The sequence below is a fragment of the Panthera tigris genome, chromosome D2 (assembly GCF_018350195.1).
Source record: "Panthera tigris isolate Pti1 chromosome D2, P.tigris_Pti1_mat1.1, whole genome shotgun sequence".
Taxonomy (NCBI): Eukaryota; Metazoa; Chordata; class Mammalia; order Carnivora; family Felidae; genus Panthera; species Panthera tigris.
This window is the reverse complement of record NC_056670.1, coordinates 43,831,080-43,849,625: the sequence shown is the minus strand read 5'-3', so window position 1 is coordinate 43,849,625 and position 18,546 is coordinate 43,831,080. Positions and strand designations below refer to the sequence as shown.

Below are 18,546 nucleotides of genomic sequence, written 5' to 3'. Positions count from 1 at the left end.
CAAGAACAGGTCTGTGGGCAGGCTGGCTGCTGGCAGGGCTGGTGGTGAGACTTGGGGTTCTGAATTCAGACACATCTGGGTTTAAATTCAGACTGGGCCACTTAGAGGCTTTGTGCTCTGGGTAAAACTGTGTCCTCATCTGTAAAATGGCGGGGGGGGGGGCGGTTATACCTCGCTAAGTCTTAGATTTCAGAGCACTTGGCATAGTGCCTGGCACAGGTTATCAGGGGATGGGGCTGGGTCCTGCTGGTGACAGAAGCTGATGGGATTCAGGACTCTGCTCACTTCCCCAGGAGCAGCTATTGATCAGGGGTGAGCTTGAGGGCGGACGTGAGTCAAAAGAGAGGGAATAGTCAGGTAAGTGAAGTAGGAGACTAGTGAGGACAGTTAAGATGAGACTGTGTCAGGAGCATGTGCCTACCGGGGTCCAGGCAGGCCAGCTGCCCAGGAGTGATGAGCAGCTCCAGTCTGCCTGCAACCACTCTCCGCCCCCCCCCCGGGGGAGGGATTTCTTCTTGCCTGGAACACTTTTACTTGCTTAAATGTGGCTAGAAAGAAAAGGGCTGGCCTAGTTCAGCTAGCCCTGGCTGGTCCCAGGCCTCAGGGGATTTTCTGGAGATTAGCGGGCAGCCATCCTCCCCTGGGAGCTTCTGGTTGGCAAAGGGTACAGCTGGCTGCAGGTTGGAGGGGCTTCCTCATCTGTGGGTCGGGGAAGAGGGGGCGAGTAGTGGCACAGCGAGCGAGTGGGAGGTTCTGTGTTGGGCGTCTGTCTGCCCGCATGCCTGCCTCTTTGTTGCTCTGAAGGAGGCAGGGGCTGGGCCTGCAGCTGCCTGGGCAGAGCGGCTCCTGCGTGGGACACAGCTCCTCTCTCTGGTCCAGACTCACCGCTTCGCTCTCCACTCACCTCAACAGTCTGCGTGGGGCATCGGGCCGGCCTCTCCTGAGCAAGAAGATTGTGGAAATGACCTTCTCTAGGTGGAGCTGCCAGCCCTCTGGGAGGTGTTCAGGGAATGGGCCTGGCTGGGGACAGCCCCTGGAGGAGTGTAGTGAGCTCCGGCTGGGTGTGAGCTGGGCAGTGCTGCACCCAAGGGGCCTACATCCAAAGCTGTGTGGTGAGGGTGAGGGTGGGGCAACCGGGCTCAGGTGTCACTCAGTGCTGGGTTCCAGTCTGTCGGGCAGGGCACAGGCAGCCATGGGGCTGAGGGTATAGGGTGTTAAGGGGCAGACAAGATGTAGAGAGGAAAGGTAGGTAGTTCCATCAAGTTTCTAGGCCAAGGAGATGCTGCAGAGAAGCAGAGGATGAAAGGAAATAAATGAAGGACAAACGGGCAGGGGGTTGCCAGGCTCCTGAGTGTGGATGTTAAAGTCTGGGGGTTATAGGATTTCACCTGCCATTGGGCTATGCTCTAGCTCTGGTGGGGGGGTGGTGGTGGTGCTGCAGCTGATGGGAGGAGGGGCCCAGCTGGACCTCGTCCTGGGTCATTCTGACCCGGCCTTGGGTACCTGGTGAGATCCTTACTGAAATTGAGGTGAATGGGCAGGAGGTCTAATGCTGCAGAACAAACAAACAAACAAACAAAACAACCCAAAACAAAAACTTGACCTTGGGCATAGAAGGCCTGGATTCTGCTTCCAGTTCTGTTGTGGACTTGCTGGGGGCTCTGGACAAGTCCCTTCCCCTCTCTGGCTTTCCATTTGCTCCTCTGTAAAATGCAAGCCATAGAGGGGAAAAAGGATTTCAAACATTTTCAAGCAGCAGAACCCTTTGTTCAAATGAAATATTCCATGAATCCTCCTAACCATGACCACTCTTAATTAACCGAGTGAAATGGTGGTGTGGGGGGGGGGGGATGTCAGTGCTCTACTCACTTTTCTTCTTAATTCAGGACACATTTAGGACCTAGTAGTCTAGCTCATCTCTAAAACCCTGCTTACAAATGCTTGTCATGGATTTTAAACATTATATATATTTTAAACCAACTTTTATTGAACACTTACTATGTGCCAGGCACTGTTCTAAGCACTTAAACAAATATTAGCTCTTATTTCTCACAATAGCCCTAGGAAGGAGGTGGCAAAACTGAGAGGCACAGAAAGGTGGTGACATCTCAAGGTCACACAGCTCCTGAGTGGCACAGCCAGAATTCCAGCCCAAGCTGGGGGTCTAGATTTGAGGTTTCCCCCCACTTCCCTGCTGTCTGTAGGTGACAGCAGAAGGAGGTGGCTTGTCTCCTGGTAGAAGGACCATCCAGCAGGTAACTCAGTTCTGCAGGTGCAGACGGAGACAGTCTCTGGAGAACTGCCCCTTGGGCTCTGGATCTGGTGGAGCTGGGAGAGGCCTATCTTCCGCTGCTGGGACCGCGGAGGCCCCAAGATGGCAAAGGCGAGTTTATAACAGCAACGTTGCACGCGTTGGCGCGTAGGAAATTGAATGCGGGAGTTTCTCCGCCAGGCACACACTCTAACCACCAAATTTATTTAAGCAGATAAAATGCAGGGGGTGTAATGTCAGATTAATGGATAAATAACCGTTCTGGTTTTTGGCAGGATGGCGGGGAGCGGCAGTGAGAAGCCTCATTATGTGCGGCTCTGCCTCGAAGAACAAGCCTCGCGCTGCAACCCCAGCACCCGGGCCCGCGAACAGAGCATTAAATTGTTGGGAATGGCTCCCCTTCACTCGCAGAACAAAGATGTTTTCTCCAGAATAAATTGACTCCCTCTCAGCGCGCTGAGTCCCTGTTTCCCACAAATGCAGCCTATGCTCCAGGCTCCGCTCGCCGGGGGAGGGGGCCGGTGCGGGCCTGGGAACGCCGCGAGGGGCGCTTCCTGCCCGGGGCGAGGGTACCGGCCTCAGGGGCTCTGGCTCCCGGGCTCTCCGTCGCCAGCCTCTGTGCTTTGGGGGGAAGGAGCCTGCAGTTGTGTGCACAATGCAGGAGTCTCATGAGGCATGCGGTTGCAACTTGGGCGCGTTGAAAGGCAGTGAGCTGCGTTGTGGTTAGGGCTTTGCGTTTTCACGTCCCTGGGTTTGCACGTCGGCTCACCAGCTGTGCGATCTTGGCGAGTTATTTAACTTCTCTGAGCTCTTGTTATCCTTGAAATAGGGCTGACGGCGCTTTGAAGCTAGGGTGAGGAGGGATAATGAGATAACGCAAACGGGGAGTGCGGGAACCCTGGACAGCGCAGGCAGCCACAGCCAACCTTTGGGGGCGGAGCTGTGGGCGCAGCTCCGCCAAGGCGCCGCCTCCTGCTTCGGCAAGCTTGGTGTCCTAGCAGAGGGGAGGGATGGGGACTCTGGGGTGGTGCGTGCTTCTGGACTTTGACCCCGTGGCATGGACCAGGGGGCTGGGCTGAAAGATGGAAGCTCCTCAAGGTGGCTGGGCGAACAAGGCCTTCCTCCTGGCTCACCAAGGTCAGCCCGGAGCCTGGCAGGCTCCTGGTTGGGTGGGACTAGAATCTTAGGGGAGACTTGGCTTTGGCCTGGGCTAAATTAAAAAAAAAAAAAATTTTTTTTTTTACATTTATTTATTTTTGAGAGACAGAGCACAAGTAGGGAAGGGGCAGAGAGAGAAGGAGACACAGAATCTGAAGCAGGCTCCAGGCTCTGAGCTGTCAGCACAGAGCCTGGCAGGGCTCGAACTCACGGTGAGATCATGACTTGAGCCAAAGTCGGACGCTTAACTGACTGAGCCACTCAGGCGCCCCTGGCCTGGGCTAAATTTAAGGCAGATTTCGAGCTGCTGCCCTGGCTGCCCTGGGCACAGTAAGAGCGTGGCTCAGAGAAGCTGGTCAGGGGAGCGTAACTGCTTTCTGTTCCAGAACAGCCCTTTTCTCCCTTTTCCTCCTCCTCCTTCTAGAAGCCATGTGTGGCAGTTGATAGAGCATGAGTGGAGGCCAGACTCTTTGCTGTCACCTTCTAGCTGTGTTACTCTGGGCAAATTGCTTCCTCTCTGAGCCTCAGTTTCACCACCTGCTTTCACTTTGCAAGACTGATTATGAAGAGGGAAGCTCCTGGAGCAGTGCCAGGCACATAGTAGGCTCTGGGCAGTAATGTTCTGCAACAATGTTTATGAAATGCCTAGGGCTGGTCTCTGGACATGTGATGGTGAGCAGGGCAGCCATGTTATGGGTTGGACTGGGGAGCAGGGCTGGGGAGCAGGGCTGACCAGTGTGCTGGTGGCTGCCTGGATGCACACATGTCCCTGTGAGCCACTTATGTGCACCTGCCCAGAGCCCTCAAAGTTGGGTTGCATGTGGCAGAATCTGGCCTTTGGGGCAGTGGGCTGCCTGCGTCTTGCTCTGCCTTCTTCCTCCTCTGTTGTGCCTTCTCCCTGCTCCTCACCTGCTGCCCCAGAGTTTCTGACTGATCCAGCCCAGAGGTTGGGAAAGGAAAGTCCAGAAAATGTCCTGGGGTTGGGTTTGGTGAGATGAAGCCTGCTGCAGATCCATGGGGCACAGATCCCTAGGCGTCTCCCAGCAGGATCATCAGGCACCCTTTGGGCACTAGGGTCCCAGGTGGGCAGAGCAGATGAGGTCCCTGCCCTCAAGGAGCTTTCAGTCTTCTCAGTGGTGGCAATTACTGACCAGTTTCCCAGTGCCAGGCTTGGTGTTAGTGCTTTTCACATCTAATCCTCGCCACAAAATGGACAGTCTGTGGCCGATATTGAACCCCACTCCTTTCCCATGCTGGCATGCCTTGTCTGACCTGCCTCTTTCCTAGGGTCCCGCAAGCCCTACCAAGATAGAGCTCTGGACTCGTGGGTTGGAATGTGGCTCTGTCCTCCTCTGATGTTGCAAGTCACATAATCCATGTGAGCCCATCTCCTCATCCACAAAATTGGGATAATACTTATACTGCCTCCCAGGGGTATGAGAGGGAAGCCACCATGCACAGAGCTTGGACGGTCCTGGGGCTTGCCCGAAGTGGCTGAGTGTTTTGCTCCCCAGGTAGTGTTTTGCTTCCCAGGACTGCAGCCATGTCCCCTGCAGCCCCAGCCCCTACTATTCCTCTGGTTTTGGAACCATGTTTGGGAGGCATGAAGGGGGCTCCCTGGGCAGCACTCCATCTCCCACCCACCTTGTCTTTGTTTAGCTTAGAATTAAAGCTGAGGCAGAAAACACAAAATATTTCCTGTATCGCAAGTGAAGGAACTGTCTGTCTTGTCAGCTCCAGAGCTGCCGGTGAGCTGCTGGTAATTGTGGAGTCTGGCTGTGGGGGCCTCCCCTGGGAGGCTTGCTTTCCATCACTGTCCATGTCTGTTATCATGGTTATCACATTCCCAAGCAGACTCTGGGGAAGCAGGGCTGACCAGTGATTTTCCATTTTCTGGAGGTGCAGCTCCCACCTCCTCTCACTCCCTTATTCCACTGGCCCAGCTCCTTATGGCCCTCTCAGGCCTCACCTCGAGCCTCCTGTGATGTCACCTGGTATTGGTGTAGTTCATTTCAGTGTGTCTGTCTGTGTCCCCACTGAGATCATGAACTCCTGAAGACCCTGCTGGGGTCCAGGCTGACGTGTGCTGCAGGGATCACTGAAAAGCTCTGATGAGGAGCACTCAGCAGGACGCTTGTGGGGATCTCAGGTTTCAGAGGCAGATATGGGTTCTAAATCTAGCTTTGTTACTTGCTCCATGACCTGGAGAAAGTTACCTAACTGCTCTGAGCCTTGTTTTCTTCATTTCTAAAATGAGGGTGGTACGGGTACCTGCTGGCTGTTAAGAGTTGGTATAAAGGTTATCATGAAGTTATATCCACGGTGCGTAGCTTAGTGCCTGTCACAGGGGTCAGTGCTTAGAAACGCTGGGTCAAAAGTGGCAAGAAGCCATGTAGACAGTGTTTGAATTTCCCTGTGGAAAGTAGGGCAGAGAACGGGGCATAGGAGAGGAGGGTGGTTGTTGCCCAGGCCACTCCGTAGGTGGGGAGAGGGCAGGGGCAGACTCTTGGCTGTCTTAGGACTGGGCGGGAATGACTCCCACTGAAAAGCTCATGAGAGACTGATTTTTTGTTGAATACATGTCAGCGTGTTAATTCCCAGGGAGAAACCACTGCCTGGGTTCTCACATGCTCCCCCCAAAAGGTATTGCGGTGGGAAGTCCTATCTTAGCTAGCTTCTCCAGGAGCCAGGTCCTTCCTGCGTGCTTCCCACATCCATCTCTCCTGCGGGGGGGACCCTACTGGGTGGTTCCAAGGACCTTCTTGATCACCATTGGGAGCCTGCTCTGGACAGAGGTCAGGACATGGCCTCTAACCAGCCTCCTTGGCTTGCTCCATTCGTACTGGATTCTTCCCATCCTTCTCCTTCCTCTTACCTCTGCCTCCTTCTCCCTCTCTCATCTGTCCCCCTTCTCCTACACATGCCCTGACACAGACGTGAACTGTTGGGGGTGCAGTTTTCCAGCGGGGCTCTCGGCTTGATTAAATTGGAAGTAATTTCACTCTTGTTCTGATTTGACACTTCCAGGTGTTTCCCGCCATGTTGGTGGTACCTGCGTTTCCCCTGTTTTTCTTTATAATTTATGTGTTAATATCATTATGTAATTTTATATATGATTATATACATGTGTATGGTTTAATCATTTTAATGATTCAGAGACATTTTGTTTTTGCACGCAGATAGTTTGCAGATAAAACTTAGGAAGGACGGGCACTAGACTGTCCTCAGTGAATGTGGGCAGATCCAGATTTCTGAGTGACAGGAGAGCTGCTGAGGTTTGAGAGCAACCAGTCTGGTCTTTGTACTTTTTGGGGGGTGGCCTGGCTCATCTGCCCATGGGCAGGGGCTGAGCTCATGAAAGGAAGCAAGTCCATGTTCTTATGGGTTCTCTCGAGCCTTTTTTTTTCTTTTAAAGTTTATTTATTTTGAGAGAGAGAGAGAGCACGCATGCATGAGAGTAAGAGCAAGTGGGGGAGGGGCAGAGGGAGAGAGAGAGGGAGACAGAGAATCCTAAGCGGGCTCCATGCTCTCAGCACAGAGCCCAATGCGGGGCTTGATCTAATGAACCACAAGATCATGACCTGAGCCAAAATCAAGAGTTGGATACTCAGCCACTCAACCCACTGAGCCACCCAGGTGCCCCCTCTTGAAGCGTTGAAGGCAGAGCTGGGGAGGACATGTGACGAGTCCCCTGTCAGCACCCACTTCTGTGAAGCCCACAAGTGCACCATTTCCCTCATCAGAATATCTCCCTCTCTTTTTCTTTGAAATTTAAACATTATTCAGTCATGAAACTTAGCATGCCGTTTTGTGTATAAACTTTTCCTTGGCACACTGTGTCCTTCTGATTTCTAATATCAGTTCTTTGTTCAATTCCTGTAACTCTTCTGATGGGCTTATGAATATAGCTGCAGTCTGTTTCTTACGTGTTCTCTGTGAATCAGAGCCCCCACATTGGGTTCTTCCAGCATTTTCTCTTCTGTTGATCATCTTCCCCATGAAACAAGGCTTCTATTCATTCGTCCCATGTTCTGGATATGTGTGGTAGCCTGTCTTATTGTTCAAGGTATTCAGTGCTTCTGTCAGTGGGAGGATGTACAGGCTCTGCTCTGACAGTGTCATCTCTGGCCACGTGATTTTCTTGGGCCAATGAAACAGGGGTGTGGATACCTTAAACCTCTTCTGAACAGAAGCTTTAAGAGCCATCGCATGGTTCTGGCATGTTTGTCCTCTCTTCTGCCTGGGGAGGTGGGGGCTGCTTCCTCAGCCTGGATGAAGATGCCATAAACCAGAGCTGTGGCCAAGCTGCAATAAACACGTAGCGTGAGGGGTACATAACCTCTGGTTGATGCAGGCCACTGAGATTTGGGGGTTGCTTATTATGACAGCATATCTTAGCTTCAACTGACGAATACAATACTAATACTAATTGTCTCAAATGTGGTTTTTGTTTTCTTATATAATTTTGTTTTCTGATATAAATTATATAAACATAATTTGTTTTCTGATATAATTCTGATATAATAATGTTTTCTGATACAATAATGCCGATTCTGTTTTTTGCTGCTTCCAATCACAGAGATGTTAATTAAAAAAATTTTGTATTGAAACAAAAATTTAGTACTGAAGTATAATCAACCTACAGTGTTCTATTAGTTTCAGGTGTACAGTATATTGATTCGACACTTCTATACGCTATTCACCACTCATCACTATAAGCGTAGTTGCCATCTGTCACTGTACATTATTACGATGTCATTGATTATATTCCCTGTGCTGTAGTTTTCATCTCCGTGACTTATTTATTTTATAACTGGAAGTTTGTACCTCTTAATCTCCTTTATCTCTGTATTCACCCATTCCCCCACCCACCTTCCCTTCTGGCAACCACCGATTTATATAGAGATATTAATTTGTTTTGAACTCTATTATTCAATTGATGTAATGTATTTTTTGTTCTCATTGAAAACAACTGGTAGCATTTTTCCAAAATCTTCTTATGTGGGTCTGTTTTAGGGTTGATGATTGCTCTGAAATTGTCCTGCTCTCTTTTCTTTTCTTTTCTTTTCTTTTCTTTTCTTTTCTTTTCTTTTCTTTTCTCTTTTTTCTTTTCTTCTTTTCTTCTTTTCTCTTTTCTTTTCTTTTCTTTTCTTTTCTTTTCTTTTCTTCCCTCTTTTCTCTTCTTGGACTGTAGAGATTTTACTTCCTTTACCTATTTATTCCTCTTTGTGTTTTCTTGGTTGTTCCTCCCTGCTTTGCTGTGGGATTTGGTGGCTGCCTCGGGGTGGAAAGCTAGGGGTTGTAAGCCTGGAGCGGGACACCCACCCAGCACCCTGGCTGGTGGGAGGAAGTGTGTGGTTTGAGGCTGGGCACGTTTTCAGCTTGTCACTGTGGGTGCTGCTGGTGCTCTTTTTTTCAGTGATTGCAGACGGTTTTAATTGGATCAGAGGGAGAAAGTCCTTGGCACTGCTCCCCTGTTCTTTATCTTCCTGGAGATAATCCCTTTAGGTGTCTGGAGCTGGCTCTCATGTCACCTTCTCACTTGGCTGGCCTCTTCCCAGGCTTTCTCTGGTCTCTTCAGCCACACCTCGTGACGAGTCTCTGTGTCCTGTACACCCGGCCTGGCTGTTGCCTTCCAAGCCTTCCCCATAGTACCACTGTCCCTGCTCCGTTAGAGCCCAGACCAGAGTGGAACTCAGCTCTCAGCTGACATCTGGCCTGTTAAACTGGCCACGGCTGGGTGGGGGTGGGGGGTGGAGGCTCTCTCTCCTTATCCTGGCTGTCATACCATTAATTCACCCAGAAGTGGCCACATCAGTCTGTTGGCTCACACTCAGCTTCAAGGTGGCTGAACCCAAGTCTGCCCCAAAGCTTTTCACTGAGTCTTTTTCTGTGCTTATGCCTTTGGCCTTCTAAACTTTTAAGTCTCTATCTATCTCTGAGTTATATTTTGCTGAATATGGGCCATTGTTTCAGACGGCCAAAATCTTTTTGGATACCAACACTGCCATTCAGTAAATTAACTCTCTGTGCAGTGGGATCAGTAGCAATCAGTGTCCTTTGCCAAGTCACTCATAAAAGTCGAATGGACAGATCTGAGGACAGAGCCCTGAGGCATGTCACTAGAGACACTTTGCCGGTTGTTATGAATCATCCTGTTTTGGATCTGGTTAATCTCTGAATCCACCTAATTATACTAGCACCCAGCCCACCTCAGAGAAGACTCTGGACTACTTTGCCGAAACCCAGCTCTAAACCTTAATGTGCAGATTCTTCAGGTAAATTAGTGTTGGGCAAGAAACTGATCACACATTCCCAAGGATCACTGAACAGAGTTGAATGAAGAGGAACCAACCAGAGACAGGGAAACACTGAGGGACCAGCAGTCACAGGGAGCTACACCATCTGTGGGCCTGAAGGGGCAGGGGAAGGGGCAGTGTTACGGAGCCTGCGAGAAGGATAGAAGGATGCAGAAGGCAAGAGGAAGTTGCCCGATGGGAGCCTTGGCCTCAGATGGGGGAACACAGCCATTGCAAATCTGGGCCCAGCTCAGCTCTCTCTCTGCTGATGCCTCTTAGTGGCTGAAGCCAAGGAGGAGCCAGGGGAGCGAGGGAGCCCGGGAGTAGAGTCCCTGGAGGCCAGCCTCATGGGACACTTACCAGGGTGGATCGTGAGGTGCAGGCAGAATAAGCAGCTTCCCAAGTCAGGCTCTGACTGCACGTGCTTCTACAAAAGTGCTACCGAACCTCCATGTGGTGCTACATGCAGTTACTTATTATGGTCCCCCCAGATTCTGTGAATTAAATATTTGTTTGGGAGCTGGTTCCCGGAAATGGAGAGAGGGCTTCTTTGTCTGTTGTCACCTGTGGATTCTCTTGCCAGCGGGGTGACTTTAATTATGGTTGTGGGGATATGATGATACTTGATTTTTGCAAGTCAATGCTGTGGGAGCTACCTGGCCCATTCCTGTGGGAGGAGAGCCCCCAGGAGGGGAGGGTTTGATGGGTGCCCATGGAATTGCCCCTCTGCCTGACGCTGTTGGGAGCAAGACACATGGATAGAATTCAAGCAGACACACCTGTGGGGCTGGGGGACTTGATTAACTTCTGAAGAGCTGAGCAGTTTCTGTTCCAGGCTTGCTTCTGAAGGGAAGGTCGGGTTGTGATCTGAATGATCCTGTTTCTCCAGGAGCTCTGGTGACTGGCTATGGTGTCCATCCTGGGGCAGGTGGTGTGGTGCTCAGGGGTGTGTGGGTTGCGGAGAGCTGAGATGGAGTGTGTTCTGGGCTGGGCAGCTGAGGCGAGGGCCCTGGAACTCCTCTTGAGTTGTCTATCCACCTGCTGGCCCTGCCCAGCACAGGTGAGTGCACATGGCTAGTCTCCATAGCTGCCATATGCAGGGCCTCGACCTGACATTCAAGGCTGAGGATATCCCAGGATTCCTAGGGAGAGTGTGGGACTCTTCTGCCGCCCAAGGCTGGGCACTGGGCAAGAGAGCTGGTGACAGCAGCAGGAGGAGGGCCTCCCAAGCTATGGGTGCTCAGAGCCTAGCCATGTGTGCACCCAGATGCCAAGGGATCCCAAGGGTGAAGAGGCCAGAGAAGGTATCCCTGAAGGGGCCGGTGTGTGCATGTGTCTGTGTGTGTGTGTGCGTGTATGACATTGACGTAGGCCACAAAGTATAGAGTAAATCTGTTTTTGTTATTAATTTTAAAGTGTAAATGTACTATAATATTTGTGTGACAGAATCTTTGAAAATGAAAGAAAGAAAAAAAACCCACTGCGTTGCAACCCAATCAGGGTTGCATTTTGGCTTGTTTTCTTCTAGGCCTTTCTCAAATAATCATGATTTCTCAGGAAGCAGAGGGCAGGGATCACAGTGGGGTGACATTCAAGTGGTAGAGGGTCTACGGGGCTGGAGATTTGGTGGGGAGCATGAGGGAGAGATGTTGGCTACTGAGGGCAGGCCTGGTCTTGGGCTTCAAGGGTACAGGCCCAAGCAGGACTTGTCACAGTGGGTTCCCTCATGCAGCCTGCCCTGGGGGCTGGTCCTTAATCTGGGTCCTAGAGGCTTTCCCTTGTCAGTGCAGGCAGCTGTCAGTGAGGTGATGAGCAGTGCCTTGACAGGCACAGCCAGCGGGATCCTTCTGCTCTCAGGGACACCTGACTGGGCCCATGTGACAGGCGTGGGTCCCAGCAGTTCCGCTGCCGGGAACTCTGGTCCCCTGGGCATTTCTGTGGCCTAGAGGCAGCTGTTGGATATTGGACAGATGATGGCCAGCAGCACAGCTAGGAGCTTGCCAGGCCCTATGTGCCATTGTGGAGAAGCATGCCGGTCCAGAGCTTGGCCCTCAGCCCCAGCCACACATGGAACCACCTGGGAACTTGTAAAATCAGTGACTCTGGGGCCTCTATATTCTGGGGGTGCAACCAGTGTGTCAGGGTGTTTGAAAGCTCCCCAGGTGATTTTTAAAGAGCAGCCACTGTGGTTCTCAAATTTCATATGCATGAGAATCACCTGGAAATCTTGCTAGAAAACACAAATTGCAGGGCCCCACCTCCAAAGTTTCTGATTGATTAGGTGTGGGTGGGGCCTGAGAATTTACAAGAAATTGAATGCTGACAAGTTCCCAGGAGATGCTAATGCTATTGGTCTGGGGAATCACACTTTGAGAACCCCTGACCCAGAGGAAGGTGATTGGGGAAAATCCCGGTACTTCCAGGTGATGAGGGCAGGCAGGTGTCAGCTGCTCCTGGTGGTGAGGCCAGGTGTTGACTGTCACACAGAGGTGGTGAGAGATGTTTGTCAAAGTGGTAAGGGATGAGGTTGGCTGTCACAGGTGGTGAGGGAAGGTGCTGCTTGCCACCCAGTTGCAAGGAAAGGTGTTTACTGTCACACCCACAGGTGTTGGCTCACACAGGTAGTGGTAGAAGGTGTTGGCTTATATCAGGTAATGAGGAAGGCTCTTGGCTGTAGATGTAAGAGGCAAAGGAGGGTGCTAGCTGTGACAGGGGGTGAAGGAAAGTGTTAGTGTTAGTAGGTGCTGAGGAGAGCTGGTGGCTTTATGTGTGGCTGGAGAGGGAAGGTATTGGGCTACCAGCTGGTGAGGAAAGCTGTTGGCCATCACACACATGAAATGAGGGAAGGGGGTGTCTTGTCACAGATCTGAGGGAAGGTGCTGGCAGTTACAGGTGAAGAAGGAAGGTGCCGGTCCGTCTATTTGGCTAATAGGGTCCTTCCATCAGTCCATTTGCCATGGAGGCAGAAGTGACCTCTGGCTCCAAGTTGTGCATCGTGTCCTCTGTGTCCTGAAGCCTTCAGGTCCTGCCTGCAGCTCAGATGGGTCTAAGAAGGCCAGTGGATACCTGAGGCCTCCTTTAGGTTGGGCATGTTTCTTGGTCTTGGAGGGAGGGGTGTTAAGGTCAGGCTGGGAAATGGCAGTGTGGGGCATTGTGGGGGGAAGTGCTTTGCACAATAGCAGGCTGGCCATGAATAATGCATCTGCCACAGAAGGAGGGCCCCAGGAAGCATAACTTCCCCGCACACATTCAGGAGGCACATTTCAATGCAGAAGCCACAGGAAGGGCATCTTTCCTCATCTCTGTCTTTTATCATCAGTTTCCAATTGAGAATCACAGCAGCCTGTGTCCTGGGGCTCCGGCCTGGTGCCTGTGGGGAAAACAATCCTCCCAAGAGCAGGCTGCTGAGATGCATGATTTGGAGCCTAGTCTTTGGAGACGACAACACGCAGATGAGCCGTTCTTTTGGGGGAAAAGACAGAGCTGTCAGCCGGCTGAGTCTGATGTCCCTTGTTTCTATAGCTACAGTAAATGTAATTACCAAAGAGTAACCCTTTGCGGATTTCATTGTAACCTCAGATAGCTAATGACATTTACTGGGTTTCTAGCAATCTGGGACAAAATGCTCATTTTGAATTTAACATGAGTAATGCCATTTTCCATCTTAGTTAAGTACTTTGTGTCATAAAAGAGTTATCTGCACAGAGCCCCTGGTCCTGTCAGTAAACATATTACAAATATTATCACCACTTATTTTCTGGATGAAAGATGTGGTGAAGGCCCAGAGAAACACTCCTCCTTTACATTTATGACTCTGCTTGGAGACTCAGCAAATTCAGCATGAAATCATCGTGGAGGTAATTCAGACTGTGCACCAGTATCACACGCAGCTGGAGGCCCCCAGAGATGTAATGTTATTTCAGGGAGCACAAACTATGTAAATACATCCTTCCGCCACTCATCCACGGTAGGCGTCAGACGGTGTCACTCAGCTACCATCACAGATGATAGATGCTGAGCATCTTTGGCCTAGGAAAATGGAAGTCTTTGGCTGTAGCTTGTTAGGGGAAGACGCATTTCCTGTCTGTTCCTGGATTCGTGAAGGATTTGCACACCAACGCAGAGTTGGTGCCAAACCACATATTTGTTTGTTCATCCATTTATTCATGCACCTTCCAGATCCAGTCGCATAGCCCCATCAATAATTAGTATGGTGCAATGTCCCGGGTGTTCTGATGGAGAGGACCAGGGGTGCTGGGACAGGAGGAAGCATGGGGAGGGCAGGCATGTGAGCTGCCTGGGGGAGTCCGAGGAGGCTCACTGGGTAGGTGCCACTCACCAGGGGTCTAAGTGGATGTGAGGGAGCTGGGCAGCCTGAGGCTGAAGGCAGGTCCTCCAGGTTGGGCATGATAGCAGAACTCTTCTTGGACCAAGTCCAGCATCTGGACGGAGAGAGGACTGGCATCACCTTGCCTCCCCTTGAGCCCATCACTGCTTCAGAGGTCTGCGGGACTGAGGGAGAGCCCCAGTGGGCCTGGGGGTCAGCACGACTCGGGCTCTACGCCTATCTCTGCCACTTAGTAGCAGGGCCACTTCAGGTAGGCCCCACGCGTGTGTTTCCCCACATATCAAATGGGGACCCTCATCCCACCTCCTAGAGTGGCAGTGAAGATGATGTGAGACGCATCAGGATGCGTGTGCTGCGAGAGGTCTTGCTGAAGGCACCTCGTTGAGGATCTGAGAGCGCCCATCAGGATGTTCCTGTAGGAGATTTGGCTCACAGAGCTTTCCAGGACAGCCCTTGGCTCAGCTGGACCTAGAGAAGCCTCAGCAGGTGCCTGACCCTGAGCTGTCGCCTGCATGCGCAGGTGGGTGGGAGGTATCCATGTCTGGGCCAGGTGTCTGTGCTCCCTGATTTCCAGTGATCCTGTTGAGTGACCGTTGAGGCAGCTGGGTAATTGCGGGCCTGTTTCACTCTGGCTGCCACCTCATCCTGGCTCTGAATCTTGTTGGCAGTGATCAGCAGACAAATTCCAAAGTGTGAGGCCGTTGGAGGAGGCACTCCTGTGCTGCCCTTCCTGGTCGTGGATTGAGTGAAGTCCGGTGGCAGTGCTGACTCCAGACCCGCAGGCCTCTCCTTCTGGGGTCTGGCATTATAGGAGCTGAACGGAAAGTCACAAATCTAGGATTTTCCAGGAAGAGCTGGGAGGTGGCCCTTCAAGGCTTGAGGGGACCAGCTCCTGGCAGAGGGGAGGGGCCTGTAGAAATAGGCTGTAGCCCCAAGACTGCATCCTTTGTTGTTATGTTGTCACACTGAATGTCAAATACACACCATTTTAAAATAGCCCTTGGACAAGCCTGCTGAGTGTCCCTTTGCGGAGATGAGATCTGTAGAAACAGTTGGAGGCTTGGCATCCTGCTGCTTATTGGAAGGGTTTCCCTTTGCCCACTCCAGTGCCGAGGCCTCCCCATCTATCCCAGTCTGTGCACTGAGAAAGTGACCGTGGAAATGAAGGAGCTGCTGGAAGTCAGCAGACGGGGAAAGCTTAATGTTAAGCGATGTTGGGGAGGTCACCTCGTCCAGCCCTCTGCTTCTGCATAGGGCTGCCCCGAATGCTCTGAAAAGAGGGAAATGTGCCATATTCACACTTTGGTGGAGCCCCATCTGCATGGAGGGAATCTTTGACCCTGGAAACCATGTCCATATTGGCTCCTGCCTTCGCATCTTATTCAGGTGGCATTCTTGTTCAACCGATTCATCCATCTTATGAAATCATTCATTCATCTCTTTGTGTAATCATTCATTCATCCCTTTTTCCATCCATCCATCCATCCATCCATCCATCCATCCATCTATCTAGTTATCCATAGCTATATCCACTCATCAAACATTGATGAGGCCCTCTATGTAACTAGGGATTAGAAATACAGACATACAAGCAAACTTGTGTAAGGGGACCTGGAAGTGCAGTAGTTGGGTGGAAATTGGAGGTTTTGTCAAGGAGGGGGTGCTGGGCTGAGTCTGAAATTAAAGAAGGTATTGGCTCTATGGAGCCAATGGTGGTTGAAGGAGAGGGGTCCCAGGCAGTCCCCTCTGTCTACAGAGATGTAGAGGCCTGGAACAGCTCTCTGCTTGTGGGGGAGGGGAAAGGGTGGAGAAAGGGAGGTGAGTCGGGATCAGTGGAGGACAAATGGAGGTGGAGAGTGGGAGAAGAGCTTGGACGGTAGACAAGACCCTCAGTGAGGAAATGAACTGTTTGACCTTTGGTTTGAGGGTCGAACAGGGGCACAGTCAGGTCCGTGTTCAGAGACTGGAGAGGGTAAAGTGGAGACATGGATGGGGGGAATATCTGGCTCTGCTCTGCAAGGGAGGACTGGTGGTCTGTGGTGGCCAAATGCTGGGTCCTTTCCTGCCCCTGAGTCCTCACCCCAGAGCACAGGCCCTGCTGTCAGGAAGGGGCACTCTGGGAGCCCTCCATCTCCAAAGGAATATGGGACCCTCTTCCCATCTGAAGGGGAAAGTATTTGGGGATAGGAGGGTTTTCTGGGGACCCGCGTGTGCTGCTCTGCACCAGAGTACAGGCCTCCGTCCCCTTCTGGTCTTGGTTCCTCCTGTAGAGGGGCAGGTGCTGGCACCCACAGCGGGCCAGGGCACTGTGGCCTGATGTGCTTGCTCCAGCCTCTTCGATCCTGGTGGTAACTGGAAGGTGGGGATTGTCACACCCAGTTTACAGATGGGGGCTGAGGCCTAGAGTGACTGATTTATCCCAGGTTATATGACCAGAGCGGAAAGTAGAGATTTCTTCCAAATCTGCTAATTCTGAAACTCATGGTTATTTTTGGTTGATCCATACAATATTGTTGTTTCGACCCATCCAGGCAGCACCCCTCCCCAGCCCTCTTCCTCCTAGTTTGGTGCTGCAGATGTGTGGAATATGCTCCCTTGCCCTGAGTGAGTGAGGCCTCGGTGCTCAGGCGGCCCCCAGCCTGCTGAGTTGGGGAGTGTCGGTGGGTGGAGGCGATTGCTGGCTGGCGGAAGCCATCTCATTATTGCCTTTGCCTCGGAAGCCACTCTTTCTGTGCCATCTCCATGCTTTGCTTGTGGGTTCTTGGGAAGGAGTGTAATAAGCAAGGATGGAAATTCTATACATTCCAGTGGAGGTGGGAGGCAATGGGAGGCATGGGCAGCCCCCTCTATTAGTGGTCCCTGAGTCTAAGACTCATTCCCTAGGCTCCAGAGAAGGGATACAGATGCAGGCCCAAACCCCTTGGCCTCCTGTTCTGCTCAAAGGAGGAGCCCTAGCTCTGTCCAGGACGTACCACCCGCTCCTCCCTGCCAGCCTAGTGCTAACTTCACCTGGGCCCTGGGACAGTGTCCCTCCACTGCCCAGCCATGCTGGGACTGGGACTGGGACTGGGACTTTTTTAAAAAAAATTTTTAGTGTTTATTTTTGAGAGAGAGAGAGAGACAGACAGAGAGAGAGAGAGAGAGACAGAGAGACAGAGAGAGAAAGAGACAGAGCTTGAGTGGGAGAGGGGCAGACAGAGAGGGAGACACAGAATCTGAAACAGGCTCCAGGTCCTGAGCTGTCAGCACAGAGCCTGATGTGGATCTCGAACCCACAAACCGTGAGATCATGACCTGAGCTGAAGTCAGATGCTTAACCTACTGAGCCACCTGGGCATCCCCAGAGCAGGGACTTCTTGATCACTTGTCTCTAGAGGTTGTGCTGGCATATGGCCTTTAAAGTGGTGAGAAACACATTCCAGTCTGGCCTGGAGGGCCTGGAGACAGGTAAACACAGCTACCAACTCATGCTAGGTGCTCATGGGCCTGGCCCATGCTGGCCCTTTCAGACTTTGCCAGGTCTGCTCGAGGGTGGAGTTCTGGCCCAGCCCATTTCTCCAGCTCATGGTGTGATGCTCCTTGGGGCCTCCTGGGGCCTGGCCTGAGCTGGTCTCTGCTGTGCTTAGTGCTGCTGGTTCCCACACTCCTCTCATTTCCCCTTCTTGACTTCGGACTCTAGCTCCTGCCTCTCGCATCTTGGCTCCCCCACTTTGGAGCGATCCTTAGAGGGCATAGCTGCCAGTCATGGCCCTTTGTTGGAGCCCCGGGGCCTCTCTTCCTGGCCTGCTGTCCTTGGAGACAGTGTACAGCCAACCCTTTGGCTTTGGGAGACTGGTTGGGGTCTCTTTTTAGTGATTAGTTTGAGAGTCTTTGTGTCTATCTGTCTCTCTGTCTGTCTATCCCTCTATTCTTACGTTCTTCCACCCACCCATCTGTCCATCTGTCCATCCATCCATCCATTCATCTATACATCTACCCACCCACTTATCTCTCCGTCTGTCTGTCTGTCCATCTGTCTGTCTCCTCATCCAGCCAGCAAGTATTTGTTGATACTTACAGTGTTCCAGGCACAGTGCCAGGTACTGGGGACTCTAAAGTAGATGGGTCCTGTCTGCAGTTGGAGAGGAGAGCCCTTTCCTCGTCTGTGCAGAGGGGCCATCAGTCACCCCCATGGGGCTGGTGTGAGTTATTACTTAGTGACCGGAAGCTGTCACAGGCATGGTGAGCTGCCTAAGGGCTCTGCATAGGTTGACTCATCATAATGGTATCTAGATGAACGTGATGTGAGCAGGGTGGGCTGGAGGGGCGGGCAGGAGCCTACCCTGGCTGGGGGAGGCCCTGGGTGGGGTGTGGCTATGAATAGGTAACTGTGGTGAGGACACGGAGGCCTGGAATAAGCTTTTAGGTGGTGTCAGGAAGATGAGGGGTTATCTTGTGCAGGGTGCATGGGGTTGAAAGGGGCTCTGGGC

General features: G+C 51.8%; 1 long non-coding RNA gene across 1 annotated transcript; it reads right to left on the bottom strand.

Annotated features, from left to right (window-relative positions):
* Positions 1-2,460: 2,460 nt before the first annotated feature.
* On the bottom strand, positions 2,461-18,266 carry LOC122231777. Its single transcript, XR_006209013.1, has 2 exons — positions 18,135-18,266; positions 2,461-3,120 (listed from the first exon to the last, which is right to left on the bottom strand). It is a non-coding gene; the product is annotated as an uncharacterized LOC122231777 (long non-coding RNA).
* Between the last annotated feature and the right edge of the window lie 280 nt (positions 18,267-18,546).